This window comes from Apteryx mantelli, chromosome Z, assembly GCF_036417845.1.
Source record: "Apteryx mantelli isolate bAptMan1 chromosome Z, bAptMan1.hap1, whole genome shotgun sequence".
Classification (NCBI taxonomy): Eukaryota; Metazoa; Chordata; class Aves; order Apterygiformes; family Apterygidae; genus Apteryx; species Apteryx mantelli.
Window position 1 is genome coordinate 17,194,822 of NC_090020.1, and position 12,150 is coordinate 17,206,971.

The following is a 12,150-nucleotide window of genomic DNA, read 5'->3' on the forward strand; positions in this document are numbered from 1 at the left end:
AGGCATACCTTGGAGATACTGCGGGTTCAGTTCCAGACCATCGTAATAAAGCGAATATCACAATAAAGCGAGTCACACAAATGTTTTGGTTTCCCAGTGCATATAAAAGTTATGTTTACACTATACTGTAGTCTGTTAAGTGTGCAATAGCATTTTGTCTAAAAGAGCAAGGTACATACCTTAATTAAAAAATACTTTATTGCTAAAAAATGCTAACCATCATCTGAGCCTTCAGCGAGTCGTAATCTCTTTGCTGATGGAGGGTCTTGTCTCAGTGCTGATGGTTGCTGATCAGTCAGCTGAAGTGGTTGCTGAAGGTTGGGGTGGCCGTGGCAGTTTCTTAAAATATGACAGCAATGAAGTTTGCCACAGCGATTGACTCTTCCTTTCACGAAGGATTTCTCTGTAGCATGAGATGCTGTTTGACAGCATTTAACCCACAACAGAACTTCTTTCAAAACTGGAGTCAGTCCTCTCAAACCCTGCCGCTGCCTTTTCAGCTAAGTTCATGTAATATCCTAAGTCCTTTGTTGTCATTTCAACAGTGTTCACAGCATCTTCACCAGGAGTAGATTCCACCTCAAGAAACCACTTTCTTTGCTCATCCGTAAGAAGCAACTCCTCATCCGTTAAAGTGCTATCATGAGATTGCAGCAATTCAGTCACATCTTTAGGCTCCACTTCTAATTCTAGTTCTCTTGCTGTCAGCCTGTCCTCTGAAGCTTTGAAGCCAGGCATTGACTTCTCCTCTCTGGCTATGAAAGTCCTAGATGGCATCTTCTTCCTGTAGAAGGCTGTTTTGTCTACACTGAAAATCTGTTGTTTAGCATAGCCACCTTCCTCAGTTCTCTTAGCTAGATCTTCTGGATAACTTGCTGCAGCTTCTGCCTCAGCACTTGCTGCTTCATCTTGCACTTTTATGTTATGGAGACGGCTTCTTTCCTGAAACCTCATGAACCAACCTCTGCTAGCTCCAAACTTTTCTTCTGCAGCTTCCTCACCTCTCTCAGCCTTCATAGAGTTGAAGAGAGTTAGGGCCTTACTCTGGCTGAGGCTTTGGCTTAAAGGAATGGTGTGGCTGGTTTGATCTTCTCTCCAGACCACTCAAACTTTCTCCATATCAGCAAGAAGGCTGTTTTGCTTTCTGATCGTTCGTGTGTTCACTGGAGTAGCACTTTGAATTTCCTTCAAGACCTTTTCCTTTGCATTCACACCTTGGCTAACTGTTTGGCAGAAGAGGCCTAGCTTTCGGCCTGTCTTGGCTTTCGACATGCCTTCCTCACTAAGCTTCATCATTTCTAGCTTTTGATTTAAAGTGAGAGACGTGCGACTCTTCCTTTCACTCGAACACTTAGAGGCCATTGTAGGGTTATTAATTGCCCTAATTTCAATATTGTTGTGTCTGAGGGAATAGGGAGGCCTGAGGAGAGGGAGCGAGATGGGGGAACGGCCGGTCGGTGAAGCAGTCAGAACACACACAGCGTTTATCGGTTAAGTTTGCCATCTTATATGGGCATGGTTTGTGGCACCCCAAAACAATTACAATAGTAACATCAAAGATCACTGATCACAGATCACCATAACAGATAAAATAATAATGAAAAAGTTTGAAATATTGCGAGAATTACCAAAACGTGACACAGAGACACGAAGTGAGCACATGCTGTTGGAAAAAATGGCGCCAACAGACTTGCTTGACGCAGGGTTGCCACAAACCTTCAATTTGTAAAAAACACAGTATCTGCGAAGCACAATAAAATGAGGTATGCCTGTATAAATCACTATCTATCCTGTAATACTTTCTAAAATGTATGACTACTTCCAAGAAATACCACTAAATTTGAATGCTGGTGCATTAGTCCTTCTGCAAATATTTGTGAATTTGAACTCACTTGATTTTACTTGTTGACCAAGGTAACTGATTTCCAGGCCCCTCCAAAAGCTTTGTACTTGTTGGGAGATTTCAGCTGAATTTGACAGAGTAGCAGAAGTCTTAAAGGGAGAGCCTTACCTCCTTTAGGAAAACAGCAAGTCAGAAGGAGAGCAGAGTCTATTTGTGTCTTCAGTGAGGATAAAGTCTCTGGAGTGTCAGCCACATTAACTTTCTTTTGGGGAATAATCAGTTTAAGGAAAGGTAAGTCGGAAACTGGGATCTTGTTGAGATGGGATGGAATTGTAACACCACACTCTGGAGAAGTAAGCACTGAAACATGATAGAGTCGTATTTACTGTGATGATTAGGACTCATAGATGAGACAGGGACTTAAGAAATGTCTGGGGAACTAAGGTTCATGCAGTAGTACCATTATGCACAGGACACACATCCAAAAGAAATCAGGATTCTCTGGTTCCCTTACTGACATTTTGCCCCGTCTTGTCAAATATTCCTGCTCTTTTATGTTTCATTTGAAAAAACAGTATGTAAACAGGGCAAATGTTGCCAGTTTTTTCAAATGGCTAAAAAAATGTTTGAATGCATCAATATAATGATGTAACTACAGAGCTCTGCATGGATTTTGCAACATCTTGTCATATATTATTATATTATTTTTATACTATTCTATAATAATATAAATATGACATTATGATTGCTGCTGTTCTGAACCATGGGTAGGAGGCCATGCAATGCCAAAACAGCAACAGTGTACAGCATATTCCTATGTGGAACTTCATGGGAAATGGCAAAACCTGCACCAATAGGCACCCTATCTGAAGAACACAGTACATAAAACACATACAGCAAGAGCAACATCACATTTGAGATTCACCTCAAAATTATTAAGGGAATAAGAAGACTGTAAGCCAAGAAAGAGATGGAGACTGTATCCAACATATCATTTCTGGCTCCATGTCTTGGAGATTTGGCCAATACCACTGAAGCTCTCCTTACTTCAAATGGAATATGGTATGTAACATTTACTCAGCTATAGATTATGAAATCACTTCTTACTCTTTGTCTAATTTTTGTTCCAATTTCACTCATATAACTCTGAGCTTCATCATTCCCACAACATTCTTCAGGTTCCCAGAGATTTTTAACAAATGGCCAGGATAGGATTTGCTAGTAGCAGGAATGTCATGGGTAAGGAGAGCTAGGCTGCACAGGAAAGACGAAAGCTTAGCATCTCAGAGAACTGTCAGGGGGGCGGGGAGCAGGATTTACAAAACTTAAGCCAAATAAAAGCAGAAATAAAGGAGGAGAGAACCATGTAACAGCTTTAGTAAAGATCCAGAAATTTTTCTTCATCTTGACTTTTCCTAGTTTTTCTCCTTTTTAATCATATTCTCCTTTCTGCTTTTATCAAATATTTCTTATTCAATTTGTTTTCACTTCCTAATTCCTGCACTTCTTTCTTCATCATTTATGTATCTGCCAGAGAGGACTATACCTACCACCCAATCCAGAAGCAGCCAGAATGGGACTAAACCAGTGTGGACAGAGGACAAAAGCTAGGGTGTCCATAGATATGTCTACAATAGAAAATTAGCCAAACTAAGCCTAAGCATTTGGTATGAGCCCTCCACTGTCTTCAGTTGTCTCAGGTTAATTTGGGTCACAAAGCATTTATAGCATAGATTAATTGAATTCCTTTTAGACTAAAAACAGAAGCCATTCTCTTATCTGCTCCCATACTCCAGAGACATTTATTTTCTGAGCCATGAGGAAAGTTCTCCAGCATGTAGCTAACATACAAAAACAACCAAAAGGTTCTACTCACCTCACATGCTTGCAAGACTCCCAAACAAGCACTCCAAGAAATCAAAGGTATGTCTCTGTTATCCTGTCACTTTTGGTTTGACTTGCACCCTTTAATCATCTAGGTAGCTTTTGTTTTGCTACAGAGTTTGCAAAATGTTGGCCTGTGCCACTGGCTCTGCTCTACAGAGGTTTAGCATACCTCTGTACCATACCTTTGTATTCTAGAGAAGTCCCTAAAGCAGAATTCCAAGAACTGAACTGAACCACAGCAGAAAAAACAAGAAGCAAAAATCTCCCTGGGTAAGGAACATAGGTCGTGGGCTGCTTCCAGCTGACTTACGCTTGATACTTCAGCAGGAGTGCCAATAAGTCCGGCAGATTTAGTCAATATGTCTAGTCCCTGGACTGCTATCACAGAAGCTTAATGCTAAGTCTGTGCCACCCACAACTGGAAAAAGTTCCTGTTCCAGATGTCCTACTCCCCTAATCACTTGCAGCCCCCCCACTTCCTTCCCTCTCTCCCTCCCTCCCTTCCTCCCTCCCTCCCTACAAAGCTATTTACATAGAACCCAAATTAAAGAACATTCCAGTTGACAGTTATGTGATGCGGCCTCTAACACGACAGATACCTCCTAAATACACCTGTCACTATGGATTGAGGACGAGTTTGAGAGCCTGGGATCTTGTATACCGATGGTCAGACTGGCCCAGGTGATCTGGGCAATCAATTAACAATGACTTAAAGGAGACAAAAATGAAAAAGGTGCAAATACCTTACATTTACACATTCCAAGAAGGGAATGGGACTGCAAAGAGGAAACTGCTGAATTCTAACTCATCTTTTTCAGAGAAAGTCGAGGAATGAGCAGATGAAACAAGCACAAGAAAAGCTACAAGCATAGGGAAGGACATGAGCCGGTGGAATAAGAAACTTACTAAGCACCTCACCAATAAATTGCTAGAATTAGTCTTTGAGAGACAGCAAACAGCCTAACTGGATTGGGAGTGGGGGGCAGAAGGGAAGATTAACAAGGCCCTCCTACGGATCAAAAAGGTGACAGAGAATGTCAGCACTACCTAGTAGGATCCACAGAAAGGGTATTTGTAAAAGCAAGAAAAGTAAGTGAATACCACAGTGAATACAAGCATAAAAATTACAGGTACAACATTCTCATTTGAGGCATGAAGAAACACACAGCCGTACTACAGGATTGATGGAACAGGGTTGTGAGACATTATCTGTCATAACATCTCGTTCTTTACTGGTGGAGCAATATATCCTGAGGGATGTTTTACAGTTGCCCAGGTGGCAGCCAGAGGCAATCTGCCCAGCCACCCATCATCTAGAAAATGACAAAATGACAGGCCAAAAGTAGGGACTCTTCTACGCATGTGCATGCTCAGGACCTCTCCTGGGCTCTGATGGAATCCAGAACCCCAGCTCACTTAAGCTTGCTGACTTGGCCACTTACTGACTTGGGAGGTTTTGTTCCTCTTATGTGTGAAACTCTTGATGTAACCACAGAGCTAATCTTTCCCCTGCAACAGTTCAACATTCTAACTTCTACCTGTTCAACTTTAAATAAATAACATCTAAAACTGTTCATGGCACCTAGTTTGAATGACTCCTGCAGGAACAGATTATCACAACTTCAGGTGATTCACAGCTTAATGGGGATGCTCAGTCCCAGTGCTCACTCAGCACTCACCTCACCATGCCTCCTCACAATCCCCACAAGGACAGTGTTGGGGCACCTGCATAGTCCTTTCCCGGACATGGTCCAGCCCAGTCTTACTAGGTCAGGACGGTGTATTCCAGGAAGCAAGGCACTGTGTGAGGGAAAGCCCTGGCTGCACTTCCACGTGCTCCCTGGTGATGCAAGGAATATGCTATGCCCACCATCTTGGTGCCCCCAACCCTCCCTCTTCACTTAGGCCAGATTGCTAGACACTGAGACTGGGTCTACCATGGTGGAGGAGGAAGGCAGCTTGGGAAGAGTTGGAAGTGTTGCTGCTTGCTTCCAGGTGGGTGAGACATGGGCAGACCTGAACACCACACAGTATCTGTGGGGAGAGCCCAAGGAAAGACAGCAGTTCACCCCATCCCTTCCTGCAAATCTTGCAAGCAGGGGAAGAGCATAGGTCAAATCCAGAATGAGAGGTCATGAGAACAGCAGCTAATTATGTGCCACAGTTCCACTGTCCTACTTTCCATCTTGGAAAGTTTGGTCCAGAGGTCATCTCGTCAGTCCTGACCTCCCTTGGCATGAGTTCAGTTGCTGTGTGGAGGTGCTTACCTCTTCCTCTCCAGGGACCAGAAATGCAGCATGGAAGAACCAGCTCCAATTGCCACAAACTTCTCCACACTTTTCCCCAAGGAACCTTTCCCTCTTCCTGCCCTCTTCCACCCTCAGCCACCTATGAAGCAACAAAGCAACAAGTAGAAGCAGGCACTCCTCCACATTTGTGTGTGCTCAGCAGCTCTCTCAGGATGCTGACAGACTACAGAACTCTGCCTCATCTAAGCTCTCTCTCTTTCAGCCCTGACATTTACAGCCCCAATTTTCATTGAAAGAAAATCCCATGCAATGTCATCAAGAGAACACCCCAAGCATAGCCTTCAGTCAAACACCCAAAGATTCATAACGCTCCTCAACCCCACTGTATCAATAGGACCCATGGCATTTCCCAGGGCTTGTAGCTACCCAGTTTCCAAGTGAAAACAGAAGAGGTCAAATCCAAACAGGCAGGAGCTACTGCCTTTTTGGTCCTCTGACAATTCTGAGGATCTGAACAGATGACTACTGGAAAGGGTAGAAAAAACAAAGGGAAGGCAAAGATGTTGGAAGCCAAGGCACCCACCTCAAAACACAGAGACTACCGGTTCAGCCACAACTAAGAGACAGTCAGCCAAGCCAGAGGGAAATGGAAAACCATGCCATCTTGCTGCTTTTGAGTATGTGGGTATAACAGCATAAGTGAAATTTATGAAAGAATGAGTATGAGTTAAATTTAATCTACTCAGAGATTTAGTAAATGATTATCATTTTCCATTTCTCTAAGATCTCACTCAGATTTATATGTCCATTTACTAGACACAGTGCCATCTGATATTTCCCTGTGCTTTCGCATCATGAAACTCCCACTTATACACTTTGCCAGAGTTGGCATCTAAAAGCATGCCTTAATCAAACATATAAGTACAAAAGCTTTTTTCACTCAGTAGACCTTTTAGATTGTTGAAACCCACCATTTACACTGGAACTAATTTTCTGTACTCAAAAGCATCAGTACTACACCAGAGAAATTGCATCAACATACTAGTAGTGGTAGAAATTGTTTCTACCTTTAAAGGAACACAAAGGGTAATGTCAACTTGTCTTCAGAATTAACAGTATTACCATCTCACTGCAATATTACCATGGGAAAAAAAAAATCTAATAAGTATTCAACTTGTCTAGATTAGAAATAACCTTTAGTTTCACTTCTCTGACAGAAAGGAAGGTCAAAGTTTCTAAATTGCCTGGTTAATATTTGGTCTGGTGTTTGACCTTTGTCCCTGCTTCCACTCCCCTATTGTAAGATTAATGAAGTTTTTACCTTTGTAGAATATCAGTTTGTGACTTCAGAGTTAAAAATGGTATCTGTTATAGATTTGGCATAATCCACTTTATATGTTATGATAAAAACTAAAATGTCTCTTAGATAAGCAAATGATAAAAGTTTTTCCTTCTCAAAGCACATGCTATATTGAAGCATGTTAAGTACAATTTTTAAGTAGCAACAACATGGTTTTACTTCTTAAAATTGAACACTATCATTAAAATAGTGTGTTTTACCTTTACACTAAAACAAAGTATCCAACTTTTAGGGCCTAACAGGTCATAAAGCTATCACATAGGCACTTGATAACGGATGAACTTTTTCCTCCCCAACATGTGGTAAGCAAATACATAATAAGCATATTTGTTATCTTCACAGAGGAAAGTCTCTCATCTCACAAATGACTCTTCATTTCCATTTTCTTATTTGAGGCTGTAGCTAGCCTGGTAGGAGAAAATGGTGGATAGAACTACTAAGGTTGGCTCCTCAGCCAACCAGGGAGACAGCCATTGCTCAGCAATCATTTCTGCCCTTTGAAGCACAACCAGGTGCCACCTGCAGGCTAGCCAAAGTACCTGCTTCTCACAGTAACTAATCAGGCACTCGGCCTCAGGCATCAAACATGCAAGCCCGATTGCTGCATATTGGAAATTGCCAACTTTTGCCCTGAGTATGAATGGTGTTCAAATCACCAAATAAAAGTGGTATTTAATGATGACTGCACAGTTACAAAGTGACATTCTCATTCTTCCCGTATATACAAAATATCTTTTTCAATATGATATCCAGATGTTAGTAACTAAGAAGCATCCTTAAGCGCTTCCTAGTTATAGTACTACCAGAAGCAATGCTTTCACAATAATGCCATATACAAGATGCAATAACCAAGCTGCATTAGAAATAATTCCAGAAGCTGAGTGGGCATACAAAGAAAATAATGTTTCCCTACAATGTACACCTGTAGCCTACAGTATTTCAACTGATTTAAATAATCTCTGCCTACAGATTAGACAATTTAGTACAATCACAACAGCTCCCTGGTTCTCAACAGTAACACTAAAGCCCAGCTGACAGTACAATACATAACATCCTCTGCAAAACACAGGCATACCTCATTTTATTGTGCTTCGCAGATACTGTGTTTTTTACAAATTGAAGGTTTGTGGCAACCCTGCGTCAAGCAAGTCTGTTGGCGCCATTTTTTCCAACAGCATGTGCTCACTTCGTGTCTCTGTGTCACGTTTTGGTAATTCTCGCAATATTTCAAACTTTTTCATTATTATTTTATCTGTTATGGTGATCTGTGATCAGTGATCTTTGATGTTACTATTGTAATTGTTTTGGGGTGCCACAAACCATGCCCATATAAGATGGCAAACTTAACCGATAAACGCTGTGTGTGTTCTGACTGCTTCACCGACCGGCCGTTCCCCCATCTCGCTCCCTCTCCTCAGGCCTCCCTATTCCCTCAGACACAACAATATTGAAATTAGGGCAATTAATAACCCTACAATGGCCTCTAAGTGTTCGAGTGAAAGGAAGAGTCGCACGTCTCTCACTTTAAATCAAAAGCTAGAAATGATGAAGCTTAGTGAGGAAGGCATGTCGAAAGCCAAGACAGGCCGAAAGCTAGGCCTCTTCTGCCAAACAGTTAGCCAAGGTGTGAATGCAAAGGAAAAGGTCTTGAAGGAAATTCAAAGTGCTACTCCAGTGAACACACGAACGATCAGAAAGCAAAACAGCCTTCTTGCTGATATGGAGAAAGTTTGAGTGGTCTGGAGAGAAGATCAAACCAGCCACACCATTCCTTTAAGCCAAAGCCTCAGCCAGAGTAAGGCCCTAACTCTCTTCAACTCTATGAAGGCTGAGAGAGGTGAGGAAGCTGCAGAAGAAAAGTTTGGAGCTAGCAGAGGTTGGTTCATGAGGTTTCAGGAAAGAAGCCGTCTCCATAACATAAAAGTGCAAGATGAAGCAGCAAGTGCTGAGGCAGAAGCTGCAGCAAGTTATCCAGAAGATCTAGCTAAGAGAACTGAGGAAGGTGGCTATGCTAAACAACAGATTTTCAGTGTAGACAAAACAGCCTTCTACAGGAAGAAGATGCCATCTAGGACTTTCATAGCCAGAGAGGAGAAGTCAATGCCTGGCTTCAAAGCTTCAGAGGACAGGCTGACAGCAAGAGAACTAGAATTAGAAGTGGAGCCTAAAGATGTGACTGAATTGCTGCAATCTCATGATAGCACTTTAACGGATGAGGAGTTGCTTCTTACGGATGAGCAAAGAAAGTGGTTTCTTGAGGTGGAATCTACTCCTGGTGAAGATGCTGTGAACACTGTTGAAATGACAACAAAGGACTTAGGATATTACATGAACTTAGCTGAAAAGGCAGCGGCAGGGTTTGAGAGGACTGACTCCAGTTTTGAAAGAAGTTCTGTTGTGGGTTAAATGCTGTCAAACAGCATCTCATGCTACAGAGAAATCCTTCGTGAAAGGAAGAGTCAATCGCTGTGGCAAACTTCATTGCTGTCATATTTTAAGAAACTGCCACGGCCACCCCAACCTTCAGCAACCACTTCAGCTGACTGATCAGCAACCATCAGCACTGAGACAAGACCCTCCATCAGCAAAGAGATTACGACTCGCTGAAGGCTCAGATGATGGTTAGCATTTTTTAGCAATAAAGTATTTTTTAATTAAGGTATGTACCTTGCTCTTTTAGACAAAATGCTATTGCACACTTAACAGACTACAGTATAGTGTAAACATAACTTTTATATGCACTGGGAAACCAAAACATTTGTGTGACTCGCTTTATTGTGATATTCGCTTTATTGCGATGGTCTGGAACTGAACCTGCAGTATCTCTGAGGTATGCCTGTAAAGGATGTCTAATTCAAGAATTCCTATTAAACAGGTTATGGCTGAAACCTCAGCAAGCATATCACTTAGTATATATTGTGTCCCATCTCTGTCCTCTTACATATGCTATACTTTCATTTCCAGTTGTCCCAATCTTGGGGGAAAAAAAGGCATTCATCCTACTTTGTCAACTGTTGTGTGCAGATATCACTTTTGTCTTCAAGAATGGGAAGAGGGAGAATCTGAGGAACTACAGGCCAGTCAGCCTCACCTTGATCGCACTTGGTGATGGAGCAACTAATCCTGGAAACCATTTCCAACAATATGAAGGACAAGCAGTTGACTGGAAGTAGTCAGCATGGATTTATGAAGAAGAAATCATGCTTAACCAACCTGATAGCCTTCTGTGACCAAATGACTGTTTTGGTGGAGGAGGGAGGAGAACTGAATGTTATGAATATCAACTTTAGCAAGGCTTTCAACACTGTCTCTCATAACATCCTCATAGACAAACTGATGAAGAATGGATTAGATAAGTGGACAGTGAGGTGAACTGGAAACTGTCTGAACTGCCAGGCTCAAAGGGTTGTGACCAGCGTCATGAAGTCCAGTTGGATGCCAGTCATTAGGGGTGTATCCTAGGGGTTGATACTGAGACCACGACTGTTAAACATTTTCATTAATGAACTGGATGATGGGACAGAGTGCACCCTCAGAAAGTTTGCAGATGATACAAAACTAGGAGGAGTGGCTGATATGCCAGAGGGCTGTGCTGCCATTCAGAGGGACCTCAACAGGCTGAAGAGATGGGCAGAGAGGAACTTCATGAAGTTCAACCAAGGGAAGTGCAAAGTCCTGCATGCAGGGGGGAAAAATTGCATACACCAGTATATGCTGGGGGCCAACCAGCTGGAAAGCAGCTTTGCAGAGAAGGACCTGGGGGGTCCTGGTGGACAACTAGTTGGCTGTGAGCCAGCAATGTGCCCTTGTGGCAAAGGAGACCAACGTTATCCTGGGCTGCATGAGGAAGAGCATTGCCAGTAGGTTGAGGGAGGTGATCCTCCCCCTCTACTCAGCCCTGGAGTCCACATCTGGAGTGCTGCGTCTAGTGCTGGGCTCCCCAGTACAAGACAAGCAGGGACAGACTGGAGCAAGTCCAGCAAAGGTCTGCAAAGATGATTAAGGAGCATCTGTCCTACAAGGAAAGGCTGAAGAGAGCTGGGACTGTTCAGCCTGGAGAAGAGGAGGCTCGGGCTGGGGTTGGGGGGAATCTTATCAGTATGTATAAATAGCTGATGAGAAGGTGTAAAGAAAACAGAGCCCAACTCTTCTCAGTGGTATCCAATGAATGGCCAAGAGGCCACGGGCACAAATTGAAATACAGGAGATTGCATTTAAACATGAGAAAAAAACTTTCTTACTGTGAGAGTGACTGGACACTGGAACAGGTTGCCCAGTGAGGTCATGGAGTCTCTGTCTTTGGAAATACTCAAAACCCAACTGGACATGGTCCTGGGCAACCTGCTCTGGATGACCTGCTCCAGGTTACCCTGCTTGAGCAGGGGGGTTGGACTAGGCAATCTCCAGAGGCCCCTTCCAACCTCAACTATTCTGTGATTCTAAAGGTGATGGAAAACAAAGATGACTGTGGACACAGTGATTTTTTTTCTTTGGTCAAATTTCAGCAACGTAAAGAATACTTCTGTTCAACTGAGACTTTTTATTATTAAAAAAACAGTGTTATCCTGCAGCTTAGTTCTCTGCTGCTGTGATCTTTGTGCCTGGCTGGCAGATTAGTCAACTGCATAACTCTGTAATGGCAATGTACATTACAAGCTTTGAGTTGGTGTGAGACAGGGAGTCTTTTGGGTCTTAGGCTATGCAAATTTTTTCTCTTCTTTAGTCTCCTTTCTTCCTCATACAGGCCAGGCAAGCTGGTAATTGATTGAAGTTGCCTGTACCACAGGGCTTGGCTTGGCACATTGGCTCAC